General features: G+C 44.3%; 1 protein-coding gene across 4 annotated transcripts in view; it reads left to right on the forward strand.

Annotated features, from left to right (window-relative positions):
• Positions 1–7,894: 7,894 nt before the first annotated feature.
• TANC1 (tetratricopeptide repeat, ankyrin repeat and coiled-coil containing 1) overlaps positions 7,895–16,916 on the forward strand; it is a 62,688-nt gene continuing 53,666 nt past the window's right edge. The window contains exons 1-2 of one of the 4 annotated variants that reach the window (XM_059475990.1): positions 7,912–7,982; positions 8,415–8,634. The gene's annotated coding sequence lies outside the window, so the exon portion shown is untranslated. Of the gene's footprint in view, positions 7,983–8,414; positions 8,635–16,916 lie in introns of all 4 variants that reach the window. The other 3 variants (XM_059475988.1, XM_059475991.1, XM_059475987.1) reach the window with 3 other exon arrangements.

Consider the following 16,916-nt stretch of genomic DNA (forward strand, 5'->3'; position numbering starts at 1 on the left):
AGATACTCCCTCTAAAATGAAGGGATCCTGGGAAGGTTACCCAGAGTTAGTGTTGCTATTTAACACTAACGTCTGCATCTTTTCATCCACCCATCAAATGTAAATACCCTTGTGTTGATGAAGGATTAAATTATGGTCACAGGAGGTGGTGATAAGTAGCATGTGCAATAAATATTTTGGTTACAGCTTGAATAAATAGAAAAAATACTGCTTCTCCTTTGAAGACAACTGTTTTTTATCTCTGGTTCCATAACTGACTGATAGCCACTTGTGAAATACTATCAGTATTTTCCTGGACAACAGCAGCAATATACTTTATGGGTGTTGAAGTTGTAGGTATGGGATTTGGAAACCAGTCTGCTTTTCTATTGTTTACAGCACACTTCTATTCCCCAGGCTGGCTCTATGGCAGTGAATACTGTACTGATATGAATGTCAGTGAACAAACAGGACTTGAGTCAAAGCTGTCCATGTGTCAAATGACTGTCCATGCTCTTAAAGCCAAAATTAGCACAGTGCACTCTAATGTATTGATGGCCAATACATGTTCCCTATACAAAGAATGTTTGTAAAATCTTTAGAATTCTAATCTTTATGTTTTTTGTTTCTGAAGAAAATCAATAACTAGGGAAAAGTTGTAGGGGTCTGATTCTTCAGGCCTTTATAAACATTGCTTTGTATGAATGTTATTTAACTGTTTAAGGCAGTACGTTCAGAGAGGAGGGATGTGCTTGGTGTAGAAGGGAACTGTAGTAAATCCCTTTTGTGGCACAAATCAGGCAGTCATACAGGGATTGCTGGGGATGGAACAGTTCTGTCAGAAAGCCCTAGGCACTGCTCTGTGCAGTGCACACTTGGAAAGTGCAGTCCCACAGAGATGAACTAAGTACACTCAGTAACTCGAGTTTCTGGCAAGGCCATGTCTGTGTGCAAACAGGAGTTCTGCAGCATGGGCTCAGCCCATGTGTCTGAGCTGGATCAGCCCACCCAACCCAACAGATGCAGGTGCGCCCTGCAGCAGCATCGGGGCTCCCCTGTATGTGGAACACTGCTGCAGGGTGCTGAGGGAGTGCCCCATGGCCTGCCAGAGAGCAGGCTGGAATGGAAAGGATCTTCCAGCTGCTGCCTGGTAAAACTTTCACATATTAAAACAGGTCCAGACAAGAACCTAGGAGGTCTAGTTTTGATAAACTTTGTTTTGTGTGTTTGCCAAATGTAGAGCAGGTGCAATCTTCTCTTCTAGAAGATGAATCTTGCAGATCAGGAAATCCTGGCAAGTGTTCTGTTCCATGTCCTGCTCAGTCAGGTGGTGTCCAGTTTGTGTTTGCAGCATCATTGATGATACTGTGATGAGGCTGTTGTGCCTTCAGTTGCAGGGAGTTTGTTTTATTTAGTTCAAGCTGTAATACTTAGCTTTCATTATTTAAATAAGAATTGCCACCAAATTCAGCACATAAATAACAAATGCAGTAGATTTGCTAGAAAAATCAAACCTCTGCAGGAAGACTATTTTCAGGCTTTTCATGGACTATTTCAAACAATGTAGGCATTCAGTGAGAATGACATGATTTCAGGAAAGTATTTCTGCTCCTGATCTTTGTTTCACCATATAGGAGGACACCATGTTGGTTAATATGCAGTTGTTATTAGCTGTAGCCCTCAAAACACCTTACAGAGATGGGAAGCCAAGGGACAGTGAAAGCTGTGAAAAGAGATTTCAGTACATGTTGGTTGGTTCATTGTCTTTGTCAGCTTGGTAATGTCACATGTGCTGTTTGATGGCCTGAGACACACGTAATCTGTTGGACTTCTCTGCAGGGAGGAGTTCCCTCTGGGGCAAGGAAGAGACTCTACCCTTAAGCATTTGGTGCTCCTAGGTTGGGTGGTACTGGACAGAGCTGCTTGGGAATTCAGGACTGTGCAGCTTGTCACTGGTCTAGCAGGAGCTACAGGATATGCTGTTGAGTGAATAGACCAAGGCCTGAATTGAGATGAAGGGATTCCTGAATTTTGTGTGAAACTGCAACAGATGAAATGGCAAAGAAATTACACATGGTGAGACTGGGAAGTTGCAATAAAATGGAGCTACAGCACAAGACTTAATTTTAATAAACAAATACTAGCTGTTGTTCAGAGCCTTTATGCGTTCCAGGATGTACTTGTTCAGCCTGTTCCTCTCTAAGTGGTATGCATAAATCTGCAAATAATTTCTAACACAGTAACCTCTGCCTGCCATATCAGCCCCAAAAGTCCTGGTAAGCGGTGCATACATAAGTCAGATAATTTCCTGAGTTTGCCTTTAATTCCAGGATAGAAGACTTTATTTCTACAATGTAAAAAAAACCCAAACAACCCAAATTCAGTGGTCTAATCAGTCTCACCTGCCATACTCGTATTGTTCCTGTTGGGTGCATTTCCCACAGCGTGTTCCCAGGAAGGCGCCTCTTGGTTTGGAAAATCTTGCTCTTGTTGAATACCCTTGTTTTCACATGTTGTCATTTCTCCTCTTCCCTCCTTGCACCTTCTCGCTGCCCTTTCCTCCTCAGCCTGCACAGGACAGCCAGCTGGTGAGATGGCTGGAGGAATGTGTACTTTTATAGTATGTTTATGGTTCTTGTCATACATGGCCACAGATTCTACTTGTGGCCATTATGCCACTCTTGCTCAATTTTAATGAAAAATTTCTAGATTCTATTATTGGCAGAATTTTTGGTCCGATACTGCATTTATAATGGGCTACCAATGTTTAATTAATTCCAGAATTGAAGAGGAGAACTACTACAGCTCTGAAGTCTGAGTATTATGGGGGGATAGAATGTAAGAAAATAAAGATAGTGCAGAAGGTAATCTCACCCCTAAAGAATTGCAGCTGTACTAATTACCAAAGATTAGGAACAAGCCTGCCCTTAATAGGCCACAGCTTTGTCCAATAAGCATGAGTGCTACAAAAGAGTGGGTTAGCTGGTGGTGAAGAGAGCTGGCGTTTGTTGGCTGTGCAGAAGGAGTCAGTGCTGTGAGGAGCTGTCCATGAGAAATCACCAGAAAGGTATGGAACTTTTGTGGTAAGATGACAACAGAGTATTGTTGAGCGTTCAGCTAACAGAGACTCTCCAACTCTCCGGTTGTTCATTAAAGCAATTTTATAGAGGTTTATAAATAATATCAAAAGACTCTTATGCAGTTTCAAAGGTTATTAATTATTACATGTGTAGTGGATTTGCCACAAGAGGTTGCTGTATGCCTACAGCTTGTTCCAGCTCTGCCAGCTGAGCTGCCCTCAGAAATGCTGCTGTTTTCTGCCAAGCAGGTGTATTTTAATCTGCTGGAAAAGTTTTAAAGAAAAAGAATAGGTAAGTTTATAAAAACCTCATTTAGTATTTCATGGGGGACATGACTACCTAGAAGCTGTGAAGATACAAAGGGTATCCATAGTACCATAATTCCATGGTAACAAAAATTGGTATCAGACTCCCCACCCTTCCTCCAGTCTCTGGGTTCCCAGCTGGAGTCAGGTACAGGTGAGGCAGCACCAGGAACAGGAAAGAGTGCAGACTGTGTTGGTATTGAGTACATTCAGTATGATTTTCTCAGTTTGTAGGTGCTTACATAGTATGTTTCTGAATGCGGTCACTTCATAGCAAATTCATTGCTCCATGAAACAGGCAACGTTAGAAAGCTGGATATAGCATCCCACAGTCAACAGTTATGTATTGAGAGATGAAGTTTCTGAACCCCTCTCTAGACACAGTGTATTTCTTTTATATTTGAGCCTGACTTCTGGAGTGCAATTCAGATGTTGTCGTTATGTAAAGGAATTATTAAGACTTTTCTTAAGTTATTATAAAAATATTTTATATAATAGGTATCATTTTAGTTGCAAAATATGCAATTACCATATACTGAAATAGAACAGTCACTACAATGAAGATTGATATTAAAATTCAAATTCAACTCTCTACTTTCATTGATCACAACTTTATTAAATTCTTTCTAGTTTAAATTTTTCATGTTGAGTATGTTTTTTCAAAGTTAAAGAGAGAGTTGGAGCAAACTGAGCTAGCCTTAAGCTGCATAAGCCTGAAATATTTGTTTTTTATATGTTGCAATCAAGAAATATTAAATAATGAAAAACATGTTATCTATTAAAAAATAGCTGAAATTGAAAACTTTTGTTTTGTTTTGTGGATCTCAGCCTTAAAAAGTAAAACAAGTCAAAACCACAAATTTAGACTGATTTTGCTGAAGCTGTTCACAGGTGACAGGTGTGTTGCAAATCTCTGGTATGTGTGCATTTGAAGTCTTCTCCAGTAAAGTCTGTTGAGGTTTCTGTAGACAGTACCTGTAAATATGCCACAAGCAGCTCTCCAATTATGTCAAAAGTTCTAGCTGCTGGTTCTAAAATTAGTTTTGATGCCTTGAATTGCAATGAATAAAAAAGACAATAAAGGAGGTGACAGGGAGATGGCAGAATGTCCAAACACTTAGCAGAGCTAGGCTGTAAGGAATTTAGGAATTTGGCGGGTAGAAGTGGCTACACTGCATGCTTCTGCTGGTTGAAGTTCATATACTGTTCTAAAAAGCGTACAGCTCACAAATGGGAGGGTTTTTTTTTCCTTTGTGTCATGCTCTGCCAGTGAGGAGGTTCACAAAGGAAGCTGGGAGGGAGCAGAGCTGGGACAGGTAACCAAAGCTGACCAAAGGGATATTCCATACCATAGAATTTCATTCCCAGTCTCTGAACTGGGGGAGGTACCCAGAAGGGTCTATCTAAATTTGGGAAGCGGGGGGTCTGGCATTATTCGGCCAATGGTGAGCAATTCCATTGTGTATCACTTGTTTTTTCCCTTTTTATTATTTACCATTATTATTGTACTTTATTTTCAGTTATTAAACTGTTATTATCTCAACATGCAAGTTTTACTTTGATTCTCCTCCACATTCCACTGGGGTGGGGGTGAAGAAAGTGGGTTGAGGGAGCAGCTGCATGGTGTTTCATCTCCAGGTGGGTTTAAAATCATGACAATCTACTACCTTAAAATCAGTAAATTAAGGATTTAATACCAAATTATTATGTTGCATGAGAATGAATCTGCTGGGATAAAAGCATCTACATGGAATGGAAACCTCTGAAATTTACGAATTACCTTCCTTGAAAGCACCTTCCAAAACTAAGAACTGGAATAGTAGGTTAAGATGAGAAGCATGAATTAAGATAACACTGAAGCTGAGCTGAAAAGGGGGAAAAGTCTGATTTTGAATTTCTTTAGCTCCCAGCATATGTTAATACAATGAACACTGCTACCATTCTATTTCAGTATGATCTGATTCCTGTTTTCCTAAAATAAAAAAACTACTAGAAGCCTGCATGATAAGTGTGAGACTGAGGAGAGCCATAACCTTTGTGAGAAGAAAGAAGAGCTGAAGAATTTCAGTGGCTAGGAATGGATAAATCATCTGAACAAATGAGTGGAAGGAGCAGAAGGCAGAACAGTTAAAGTAGAACAGCTGTGAGCTAAATACTTCCCAGAAGGAAGCTACTGATGGGAGCAAAAATCTTTATGTTCCTGATATCAAAAGCATTTGCTCTACTGAGACAAATTGGGAAGCACCAGAATCCATTGTGAGCTTTCCTGTGAAGCAGGACCTAAATCCAATTGACTGTAAGTACTATTTCAAAACTTTTGGGTTCATATCTAGAGGAAGAGAGTGCTGGTGCTGGACCTGCTGAGGAATAGATCCAACAACAGTGGAGTCATAGCTCAGTTTCTTGTCTCAGATTTCAGACACGAAGACAAAATCATAAAATGCTGACCAAACTTTTGACTTTTCTTCTGAGAGGGAAAGTTCCTTTATTTCCAGATATAGGCCTCATCACAGTGGCAAAATGTAGGGGAGAGAATGTGATTAAGAGGATTCTCCACTGGAGAAAAGACACTGTACACTTGCTGCTGGCTAAGGTTGCATACAGCTTTCTCCCCTTGTTTTGGAACCAATCTTCAGCTACCAAGTTGAAGTGACAGTGAAAGAAGAGTAAGGTCACTTATTGCTGTTGCTCTTCTCACCCTGAGGGCTTTGTCTCCAGTTCCTCTGCTCTTCTGACACCAAACAAGGCAGTTATGGCCAATGTTCTGCAGAGAACATTGTGCTACTTGTGTATCGGCCTGTTGCTTCTTTCTGAACACATACATGGATTGTCTTTGTGCTCCTTACAGACACATTGGAAGACATCTTGTGAAATGCTTGCATAGCGTAGAAAATGTTCTAGAATATTCTGGCACTGTAATTTTGCAGTTAAATTCATATTTGCTTTGTCATGATGAATTACATATGAAAATCAATTAGAGTTTGCACAGAAAACAGCAAATCCTTATTTATTTATAAATGTATTTTGGTTTCTCTCTCCATTTTCTTTTCTGGTGGGAGGACGATATCTTTTTGTATTTAATTATATGAAATTGTAGAGGTTGTGTGTAGCAAAGCTAAGCACTTTGGCCTCTATGCAGGGAATAGCTGCAATATTGGACACTTGGGGTGGAAGAAGCAAGCAGCTTCAGGTTGGGGGAGAAAAACATATCCACTGAATGTTTCTGCTGACATTTTTGATTGATGTGCTCATAACAATGGCATGCAGATCACCACTGTGAAACCTATGTTATACTTAACATAGTTAATACCACCAGGCACTTCAATGCTAACGCCATTGATGTAAGACAGTTATCTCTCTACATGTGACGTTCCCAGCCATAGATAATGCTCTTTGGTGGCTACTTTGCTACAGCTTATTGGGGTTACCATGGGTGCCCCACAGTAAAATTACCAGCACCTCAGTTTTTTTCTCATAAGCTACCATCTGAAATGTCTTTTTGAGGAGCTAAATATTTTAACACTCTTGCTGTCCGGCATTATGTTCAGCCTTCAGATCAGTTTTGTGGATTTCTTCTGCAGTCTCTCATTCTTCAGTATCTTGGAAAATATGGATGGGTAGATTGGGAATGCTGTTCAGAGGTAATGCCACCTCTACACGTGCTTGCGATCCCTCATTTGTACAGGTAAAGAACACACTGGCTTCTTTTGGAGCAGCAGCGCTGATGTCATGTGGTTTTGCTGTGGCAGCCCCATACCCTTTTGAAGGTGCTGCTTTCCAGGACGCAGTTTGTCTTTTTCTGTATTGTGGGCAGGGCCACTGTCCTTGTTCCTCCTACACCTGGCATTTCAAATCTGTCTGTCAGAAATGCCTTGTGTGGTCCAGTTCAGAAAGTAACTTGGATCAGTCTGAGATCTTACCAGAATCACAGAATGGGTCAGTTTGAAAGCGACCGCAGTGGTTCATCTGGTCCAACCTCCCTGATCCATCAGGGTCATCCCAGAGCACATGGCACAGGATTGTGTCCAGACGGTTCTTCAATACAAGCACCTGTGGAGGGAGACTCCACAACCTCTCTCTGCAGTCTGTTCCAGACCTGCTGTTATTATTTATACTACTTACATTCCACTCGTCTTTTGCCGTGTGCAGCCTTTATAAGCTCCGACGCGATTACTTTCGTGTTCCTGACGGAAAGCTGCTTTGGTGGAAGTGGATGGCCTCCGGCGCGGGGCTCGGGGCAGGAGCCCCCAGCCCCGAGCGGTGCCAGTGGGTTCCCAGGAGCAGAGCTCAGCCGGGCGGAGCGCACGGATGGTGGGGCGCTCCGAGCGGCACACGGTCCGCGGGCCCGGGCGCGGCTCTGCGCGGTCGGTGTCGGTGGAGCGGCACCGCGGCTCGCGGAAGGGCGGCCGGGCCGAGCGGGCACTGCCTCGCTGCGTCTCACCCGGCGCTCCAGCCCGGCCCCGCTCCGCCCCAGCCCGTCCCGCGGGGGGGCGGGCGCTGCCGCCGCCCCTCCCGTGAGCTCATCCCGCCGCCGCGCCTGCCCAGCCCGGAGGAGCCCGGAGCAGCCCGGGCTGGGCCGCGCGCGGAGCCCGAGGCGAGGGGCCGGGCCCGCCGCTGGGTGAGACCTCCCTGCCTCTTCCTCTTCTTCCCTTCTTCGCCCCGCGCCCGGCCGGGCCGGGGGCTGCGCGGGGTCGGCGGGCGCGGAGCCGCCGCTGAAACTTTGTGGCGGAGGAGCGTGTGCGGGCATGTCGGGCAGGCACGGGCCGGGGGCAGGGCGCGGAGGGGCGCGGCCCGGGGCCGCGGGGTGGCCCGCCGCTCGTCAGTGGCCCGGGGTGGCCGGGGCCGGCACGGGCCGGGGGAGGCGCTGCCCGGGCGGGGCCCGGCCGGGATTTCCGCCTCTCCGGCCCGCACTGTCACGTTTTGGTGACTGGGGCGGTTTTCATGCCATTACCACTAAAGATCTGGGGGGGGGGGGGGGGGGGGGGGGAAACCTGCTTTCTTCAAAACTTGCTTTCTTGGTGGTGTTTGTGTTTGGTTTCGGTATTGGAAGGCGAGGAAGAGCCCCTGAGAAGAGGCACAACGCCCGGGCAGAGCCGGGCTGCGGGTTCGGCCCTGCGCGGGATGGGACGGGACGGGACACGTGCGTGTCTGTGGGCAGCGACCTTGTTTTGACGGCTGGAGCAGAAGGGCCTGCCCTAGATGTCTTCAGTGTTCCTGCTGGGATCTCAAGCATAAAATGATAAAACGATAAGCTGATTCGTTTTTAATACGTGAGTTACTGATAGTGCATAGGAACGGTGTATTTTGAAGCAGACTTTCTTAAAGCTTTCTGATTTCTCAGCATTTGTTTGCCATAGCCTCATAATGCATATTTGTTAGATAGGGGACTGGGTCCTGAATGACTGTTTTCTAAAACAGAATGTGTCTGGAGATGTCTTTGTGTGAGGTCAGAGCCCGGGGACGGAAGGAGGTTTGGATGCGCCTGGGTGTGCTGCGGATGTGTCCCCTGCCCCTGTCCCCGCTCTGCAGCCCCGCGGGTGGCAGTGGCACTCGCCTGCTCTGCCTTGCATGGCGGTTCCTGACGAAGCCGCTGCTTTTGCACCATTTGGAAAGCTAACAGCTGAGGATGTGGGAGGTTTACTTTGGGCTTCTGTGACTGCTGGGTGTAAAAACAGTTGGCAAGAGGTTTGTTCGCTGGTCTGGAGTATTTTAAATGTTTTACTCATCCAGCCTACTTCAGAGTTTTGCAGGATTATTCAGTATATGCAGAAGTCCTATGTTACTTCGTATTTTTGATAACTGTTGCTTAAAAATAGCCTGATACTTAAAAATTGAAAATACCAGGGAATTTGGGAAATAAGTGTGATGCCTTAGATCCTAGAAAATTTCCTTCCGCTGTTATTATACAGTGGCCAAAAATGAACCTTTCCCATTTGTTCTGATCTGCTGTATAAGTGCTGTTTAAGTGAAAAATGGTAGTATATTATTAAATAGTGCCAGTGAGCAAGGTAGACATAAGTACTGCTTCTTTTTGCCACTGTTTGGATAGTGCATTCAACGCTTCATTTATGTGGATGCTCTGAAGTTCTGGTTGCCTTGCTTTCTCAGTGTAGCTAACCATTGGAATGTCCAAATAGTGATGAATTATATCTGCTTTAGAGCCAAAACATATTTGTTTCATGGCCAGAGTTGCTCAGCTTCCCATAAGAGTATGTAGGAAAAAAGACATTTTGTGTGTATGACCACAGTCCTGAAGTTGATGCCATGGCAACTTTGTGATCTGAATTATATGTTGGAAGGCAGCTGAGCAGTCTTAGCAGAGGTGTTTGTTTTTCTTTAGCTGAATTTCTTCCCCTTATCAAGATTAAACCTTTCTTTGAAGGTGGAAGATTATTTAGCAAGTTTTCAAACTCCTGTGCGTGTAAGAATATTAGCCTGATCTGTTAGTTATTTGTAACGACATCCATAAATATCTGTAAATTGTAATTTATACCCATTATTTTAAAATTAAGGTTTATATGTTGGGATGCTGTTTTGACTAAAAAGTGGTATTTCAGGCTCTGTCAGGAGCTAGATCTTCATATTTTCCGGAAAAATAGATAAAGGTCAGCTTTAGGTTTTATGTGTGGGAAAGTCTGAGAAAACTGGGTTAGTTCAAGCCTTTTTGTTGCTTTCAGCTCCCAAGACTTGATGTGGAGGTTGGAGAGTTTTTTTATCACAAAGCTGCTGCAATGGAAATAAAAATCACAGCATATGGCCTACCAAATGTGTAAGGTCTTATTTCTTAACAATATGTTTGTGTATAGGAAGCACCACTGTTAGAAAACTGACCTCTGGGTATTGAAGGCATAGCGTAACACCAAACTGAAGAAACCCCAGAAGCAACCTCTGGAACATTACGTGATCCTCACTACGTTTGGTTTTGTGTTTGACTTTAGTTCGATAAGTGCCTATTTTATTTATTTATTTATTTATTTTTAATAAGTTTGTTTTTGTGGAGCCTTAACCTCTCTGATCTTATCCTGAAGGGAAGTAAATAAAGGGATCAGTTGCTCATTAATGCAGAATATCTATTGTGTGGTCTAACGTTAATATGTCTGTTTGCTCTGCTGTCTCCTACTATCCTTTGCTTTTAAAATTCATTGTTTAGCATGACTGAATTAATCGTTCTGTAGAGGTATTTCAGCATGCTTAATTGACTAGATTATTTATCTAAGTATAAAACTGTAGAGCTCAGGGGATGATCTCTATGCTGTGTTTGGGCTCTCCACAGATATTTTGGAGTCTCCTGTGGTGTCCATCTCCTGCTTACTGGAGTGAAGGAGAGTCTGAATTGGAGCACAGTTTATATTTCACTTGGTTTGTGCTTCAGTCAAACAGGGTGCTTTTCGTCTCCTTTCACAGCTAAAATGTCCTCTTGTTCCCCCTCCCTGTTTTAGCTTCATAAACCTTGAGAGGTTTATCCAGGGTAGTGATTTCAGATTTTTGTGCTTGTGTAGGTGATACATCACTGTGTGGGCTTTTTTCATCCATCATTGTCATTCCTGCTTCTTGAAGGATATTCGTTCTAGTTCATGTTCATGGAATGACGTTAACTTCTGAAAGTCCTGTTTCCCTTGCTGTGTTTCTGGAATTTTGTTTTTGCTCCCCCTCTCACCAAGAGGAGGCTTGCTATGCCATAGGCCTAATCTGTAAAGGTACTTTGTTACTAGAATATTCGATTTTGTAATATCTTAGCTTCAGTGCTTGGCCTCCTTGTGTAAAGTATGGAGATACTCCTGTGCCTGAGGGATGTTCGTTAGAGTGTGGGAACAAAGGGCCAGGCAGCTGTGCCTGTGAGAGGTATTTCTCCACTGAGTGATTGGGAGCATTGCTGGCACATGGGCTTCGTTTCCTGAGGTGGTGTCATCTATTTAATATTTCAAATATTTTCTCCTCTCGATCTGGAATACTCATTTCTAATGAGGGTGCCAGTTTGAAAGCAGAAGCTCCTCTGGCTTTTGGAGTGACTGGCTGTGCAGATCAGCCAGCTGGACAGATGTGAGTGTCCCATTGGTGTCTGGTCCCACGGGACAAGTCCTTGGTGCTGGCAGAGAACAGTTTGCTGTCAGCCTCGTGGCTGGTGTGACACCTCAGCCTGACATTCTTGCTGGGCTGCAGAAGTGATGTGCAGTGATGGCAGTGCTGAGTTCTGCCACAGCCCTTGCTGAAATTTAAGTGTCTGGTCAAGTCAAAAGCTGCCTTTTCATGCTGTGGAAGTTGGTGTCAACGCTCACTGAATTATGCCTGTCTGACCTTTTTCTGTAAACACTGTGTCAACAGGTGCAGGGTTATGGTTTGCAGGGTTTGTGAGGTGACTGACTCGGTGAGGCACTCTTTGTGAAGCACTTCTCAGGCACTTTTGCAGTCTAAATGACCAAAATAATTTTGTGAATGCAGATAGTCTTGAAGTCATCTAGTTCTTCCTCATGTGCATTAGGGAATTCAGCTGTATCTAGGTGTGTATGAAATTGGAAAACTACATGCAGCTTAAAGTTGTAGTTATCTTAAATATTGTAACTACATAATAAATATATACAATATATAAAATATATACAAAGTTACAGATATGTGTTTTGAGTATGGGAGTGGTTTATATCAGCTGCCCTTAATTCATGGTGATGCAAATTAGAACTTGTAGATTATCATTAAATGCAGATTTCCTCCATCTTTTAGAGTTCTGTAATACAGGGTGGTCTTAAAAGAGAAATAGACACCACAACCTACAGTAGAATTGTTCGCAGTCTCATCTCACTCTGCAGCAGAATTCCCGCCGATTAGTGATGCAAGTGGCAGTGGAATTTATCTCTTCTTATTTTTAAGAAGAGATACCTGGTGGCCCAGCTCTATCAGAATGACCCCACATAAGAGATGTGCCAGGTGACAGTGGCGCATAGCCCGCCTGACACAGAGGTGTCACAGCTGTCAGGGCCCAGGGGGGATCCTCAGGGGGGTCAGGACAAGGCACAGGCACACGGGACACGGGGCAGTGTGGGATCCTGTGTGGATCCCGAGGGTGGCTCAGGACAAGGCACAGGCACACGGGGCAGTGTGGGATCCTGTGTGGATCCTGTGTGGATCCCGAGGGTTGGTCAGGACAATCCACAGGCACACAGGACACGGGGCAGTGTGGGATCCTGTGTGGATCCCAAGGGTGGCTCAGGACAAGGCACAGGCACACGGGACACGGGGCAGTGTGGGATCCTGTGTGGATCCCAAGGGTTGGTCAGGACAAGGCACAGGCACACGGGACACGGGGCAGTGTGGGATCCTGTGTGGATCCCAAGGGTTGGTCAGGACAAGGCACAGGCACACGGGACACGGGGCAGTGTGGGATCCTGTGTGGATCCCAAGGGTGGCTCAGGACAAGGCACAGGCACACGGGGCAGTGTGGGATCCTGTGTGGATCCTGTGTGGATCCCAAGGGTTGGTCAGGACAAGGCACAGGCACACGGGACACGGGGCAGTGTGGGATCCTGTGTGGATCCCGAGGGTGGCTCAGGACAAGGCACAGGCACACAGGACACGGGGCAGTGTGGAGTGTGGGATCCTGTGTGGATCCCAAGGGTTGGTCAGGACAATCCACAGGCACACAGGACACGGGGCAGTGTGGAGTGTGGCCATGGGAGAGCGTGGCTGCAGGCAGGAGCCTCAGTGCTGAAGCTCCTTGTCCCTGAGTTGTTTCGTACCTTTCTGCCTGCCTGTGCCCCATCTAGATCAGACAAATCTGTAATTAACATATTCAAGAATTCCAATGTTTGCAGCAAAGCCTGAAGACTTTGTAAGAAATCTTTTTGGCTTGATGCAGGCTGTGGTGGGTGCTCTAATTCCGATGGCCAGGCACCCTTGGCCGCGGTGGAGCCTCTGCCTGCCCTGTGGATGTCACCAGCTGTCACATACACCTGCTGAGCAGTGAGAGCTGGGGTCACCTGTGCTTTGGAGCCCTTAAAGTGCATTTTCAGATGTGTATAGGGTGAGGGGCTGCTGCTTGTTTGCTGCGTATTTCATATATTTGATAATTAACTGCTTTAAGACCAAAGGGTTCTGTAAAATGTTTGCTGCGCTACACTGCAGTTGTGTATGTGGAGTAGTTGTTTTTTTGTGTTTGCTAGTGGGTTTTTTTTTTGTTGTTGTTGTTTATTGTTAGGAGGTTTTTGCTTTCCTTTTTATTTTTTTAAGACTCGATCTTAGTCATGGCTAAATTTAGCTCCAGCAGGAGAGAAGCTGGAGCTTGTTAGCACACAGGAAACGCCCTGACAGGAGGTTTTTGATGTGTGTGTTTGTGTGTAAATGTGAACTCTGCAGCTCCACGATGGAGTCGGGCCTGTGGACCTTTGGGTAGGTCACAGTGGTTTTACATCTTTAAATGTTGTCTTAGATTCTGGTGGAACTTTGCTACATGAAGTAGTAGATATGTCTTTTAACTTGTCAAAAACTGGTAGTTTTAAGTTAAATCCAAAGCTATCCCTCTTAAAACAGCAGAGGCGTTTACTTGCTGAAAAGACAGTTCAGATTTTATCTCCTTCAGCTTTGTGTTATCTAGAAAAATACTAGAATTTGTGTAGTCTAAAGACTGTGCTTTTCTCTTTTCAGTCATTTACAATTCAACTAATCCATTTCTGTCTTAGCAGGTGTCCCCTTCCTTAGGATCTATATTTCTGACCATGCTTTAACAATTAAGTATTTGAACAATATCCAAGTAAGAGTAAATAAAAGCACAATATAACCTTTGCTTTTTGGAATTTAAATGAGGTGGAAGTTGGTAGAGGCTTGGGTTTGACTCTTTTTCTGTGTTGTGTGGGGGTTTTTGTTGTTTGGGGTTTTTTTGTTGTAGCTTTTGAACAAGAATGACAAAACACAAAATATTCTCGGTGTGGGTTTTATGGAGACTGGTTTTGTGTTTTACACCAGAAATGCCTTTGAGTTCAGTTGATTATTTAGGTCTGTTTTACACTGGGCCAAATACCACTGAGGTTGCAAAGGGATTTTTTTTTTTTGTGTTAGTAAGGACTGACTTCCTAGATTTTTCTACAAAATTTTCCAGCAATTGAAAGTTTGAAGCGGAATATTGCTGCCACAAAGAATAGGCATGATAGGATAAAATTTCCAGCGCTTCCTAACTACTGATACAGAATGTTTATGTTTATGCAAAAATTCCTTTGAAAAGATAGGAGACAAGCCATAAAGGGAAGACTTTGCTTTACTCTCAGATAAACTGTACTTGGCAAAGGTAGAATGGAGTATAGGAACATTGTGGCTTCTAGTGTCATGTACTAATCTGTTGTGCAGTTTCAGAATTCAGTGGTGCTGGTATATTCAAAACTCTAGCAATACAGAGCTGGTGTGTATGTTTTTGTTTATTTATTCTCTGTCTAAGCCTTTCTTTGTGCCACTGTGGTATGTCACCAGCAGCTTATAAAGTGTTTTATACTCATTTTGAGGTTTTGGGCATAGTTTAAAAGTCTGAGGGGGAAAAAAGACCTAATTAATATTGGGTTTTTTCCCCAACCAGAAGTGTTGCACTTTGTCCTTTTAAGGCAATAAGGAAAGAAGAAAAAAAGTGACATTACATTATTTTTTTGTGCTGGAGTTCAAAGCTTGGTAAAAGTCTGCATCAGAAGAATCTGCTGAATGGTTTGTCAGGGAGGAGTTGTTTCTCTTTTTGCTCCTCCATGCCCGCGCAGAAGGTCCCCCAAGGCTCTTGTGCGTGCCACCAGAGCTGCCTTGGGTCTCACTGGGGATCTGGGCTTCTCCAGAAAGCTCCTTTTGCACGTCCCAAACATCTGCCTCACTAGCATTTGGGGAATCTCACACTGTCCCACCATCTGGTAGAAAAAAGTTTACTGTCTACCTGTTTTCATCATCTCTGCTAATAGGAAAAACAGGTGCTTTTCTTCTCAGTGAGCCCTGCTTGAGCCTCCTTTCTTCAATTCTCAGCCTTCCCCAGGAGAAAAACTGAATTTTGTTTCTTTGCAGTATTTCTTCTGTTGGCAGGATTTTTACCTGAATGAGTTCTTGTTGGCGTTGCATTGCTTCTCTTGGTGTATCAGTGGACTCTACTCATGTGATGTACCGTGGGCTTGTAGGTGTCTCAGGAGCAGGTTAAGGGGAGGCAGTATGCACTATCTTGGCAAACTTGTAAAGATTTACACAGACTTAAGATTTTAATGAATAATTACTGGGGTTTTTAAGTGTAAAAGTCTGTGTTCCACTAGTAGTCAAATTCTGGTTGTGAGGATTTAAATTTATTTGGTTTGGACGCTTTCCTGTGGAAGGAATGCTTTCTGGCATCTGAGTTAGAAACTGTAGTGGTGCTTGGCTGTTTAATTACTGAAAACAACAGGACAACTGTAAAATTTTAATAAATACGGGCTTGCCGGCTATTTAATATTTTTGGTAAGAGCATGTAGGATCTTGTCTACACCAGGGAGTTATTGCAGGATGGAGGAGGGTATGAATGTGAAGCTCTTTGCCCCTTGTATAGGCAAGCCTTTAATTTTCTTGAGTGAACTCTGGGATGTTCTGGGTATTCCATGTTCTTGTCGTTAATTTGAGCTCTGCAGGGGCTGACAAGGAGTTAGGTCATACCGCAGGGCTGTGTGTGGTTCATGTGAATAACCTCCCTGGTCTGGGCTCGGTGTGTCGGGAGAGCCCACACGTGCCAGCCGGGGCTGGGGGAGGCCCTGTGTGTGGTGCCAGGGGCAGGAGCGTGCCAACGGCCGATGTTAGTGCTGAAAGCAGGGCTCCGTGCCCTGCACTGTACGCTGCACTGAGGGGGATTCAAGGGAAGGGAGTGGGGAGAACACGGAGCGCTTGCTTGTGCTTTGCACTACAGGAGAATGCCTGAGTCTGGTCCATAAAACAACACAAGCGGGTAATTAAAAATGGAAGGTTTACATTTCACAAGAGACAGAAAAAGGCATCGTCCCAGGATCTGAGGTGGAAAGCAGGGAGAGTAATATTTTTGCTTTGCCTCGTTCTGATGAGTGAGATTTCAGGAAATAGCGAAGCTAATCTAACAGTTTGTTGTGATTTGGGGGAGTGGCATTCCTTCCTTCTGTATCTGCTGTGAGAGCCTTCTTTTTTCCTACGCCATCTCCTCTGTAAGCACAGAGCAGATGAATCCCATCTGACACAATGCAGCAGGAGCACAGGGCTGACCCCAGTGGCCATCTTGTAAAGGCTCCACCAGTACGACCTTGAGAAAACGGGGCTTTGCTCCCCTTAGGTGAAATGGAAATAAGATTGTTCCCCTTCCTGCAGGCTGCTATGAGCTGTCATGTGTTCTGAGATGCTCTGACGTTAGAGGCAATATATGTAGGTACCCAACATACTTTCTGGATTATGTGAATTTCATGTCTGTTCTTTAGGCATCCTCAAAAATGTTAATGTTTAATTCCAAAGTTTGCTCATTTACTTGTCCACAAAGATATATACCCTTCTTCTTGTGTATGTGTGTAGTTGTGCAGTTGTGCTGATGTGTCCTGGATAGTCCAGTATGTTTGAGCTTTGT

This window comes from Ammospiza nelsoni, chromosome 7, assembly GCF_027579445.1.
Source record: "Ammospiza nelsoni isolate bAmmNel1 chromosome 7, bAmmNel1.pri, whole genome shotgun sequence".
NCBI classification, from domain to species: domain Eukaryota; kingdom Metazoa; phylum Chordata; class Aves; order Passeriformes; family Passerellidae; genus Ammospiza; species Ammospiza nelsoni.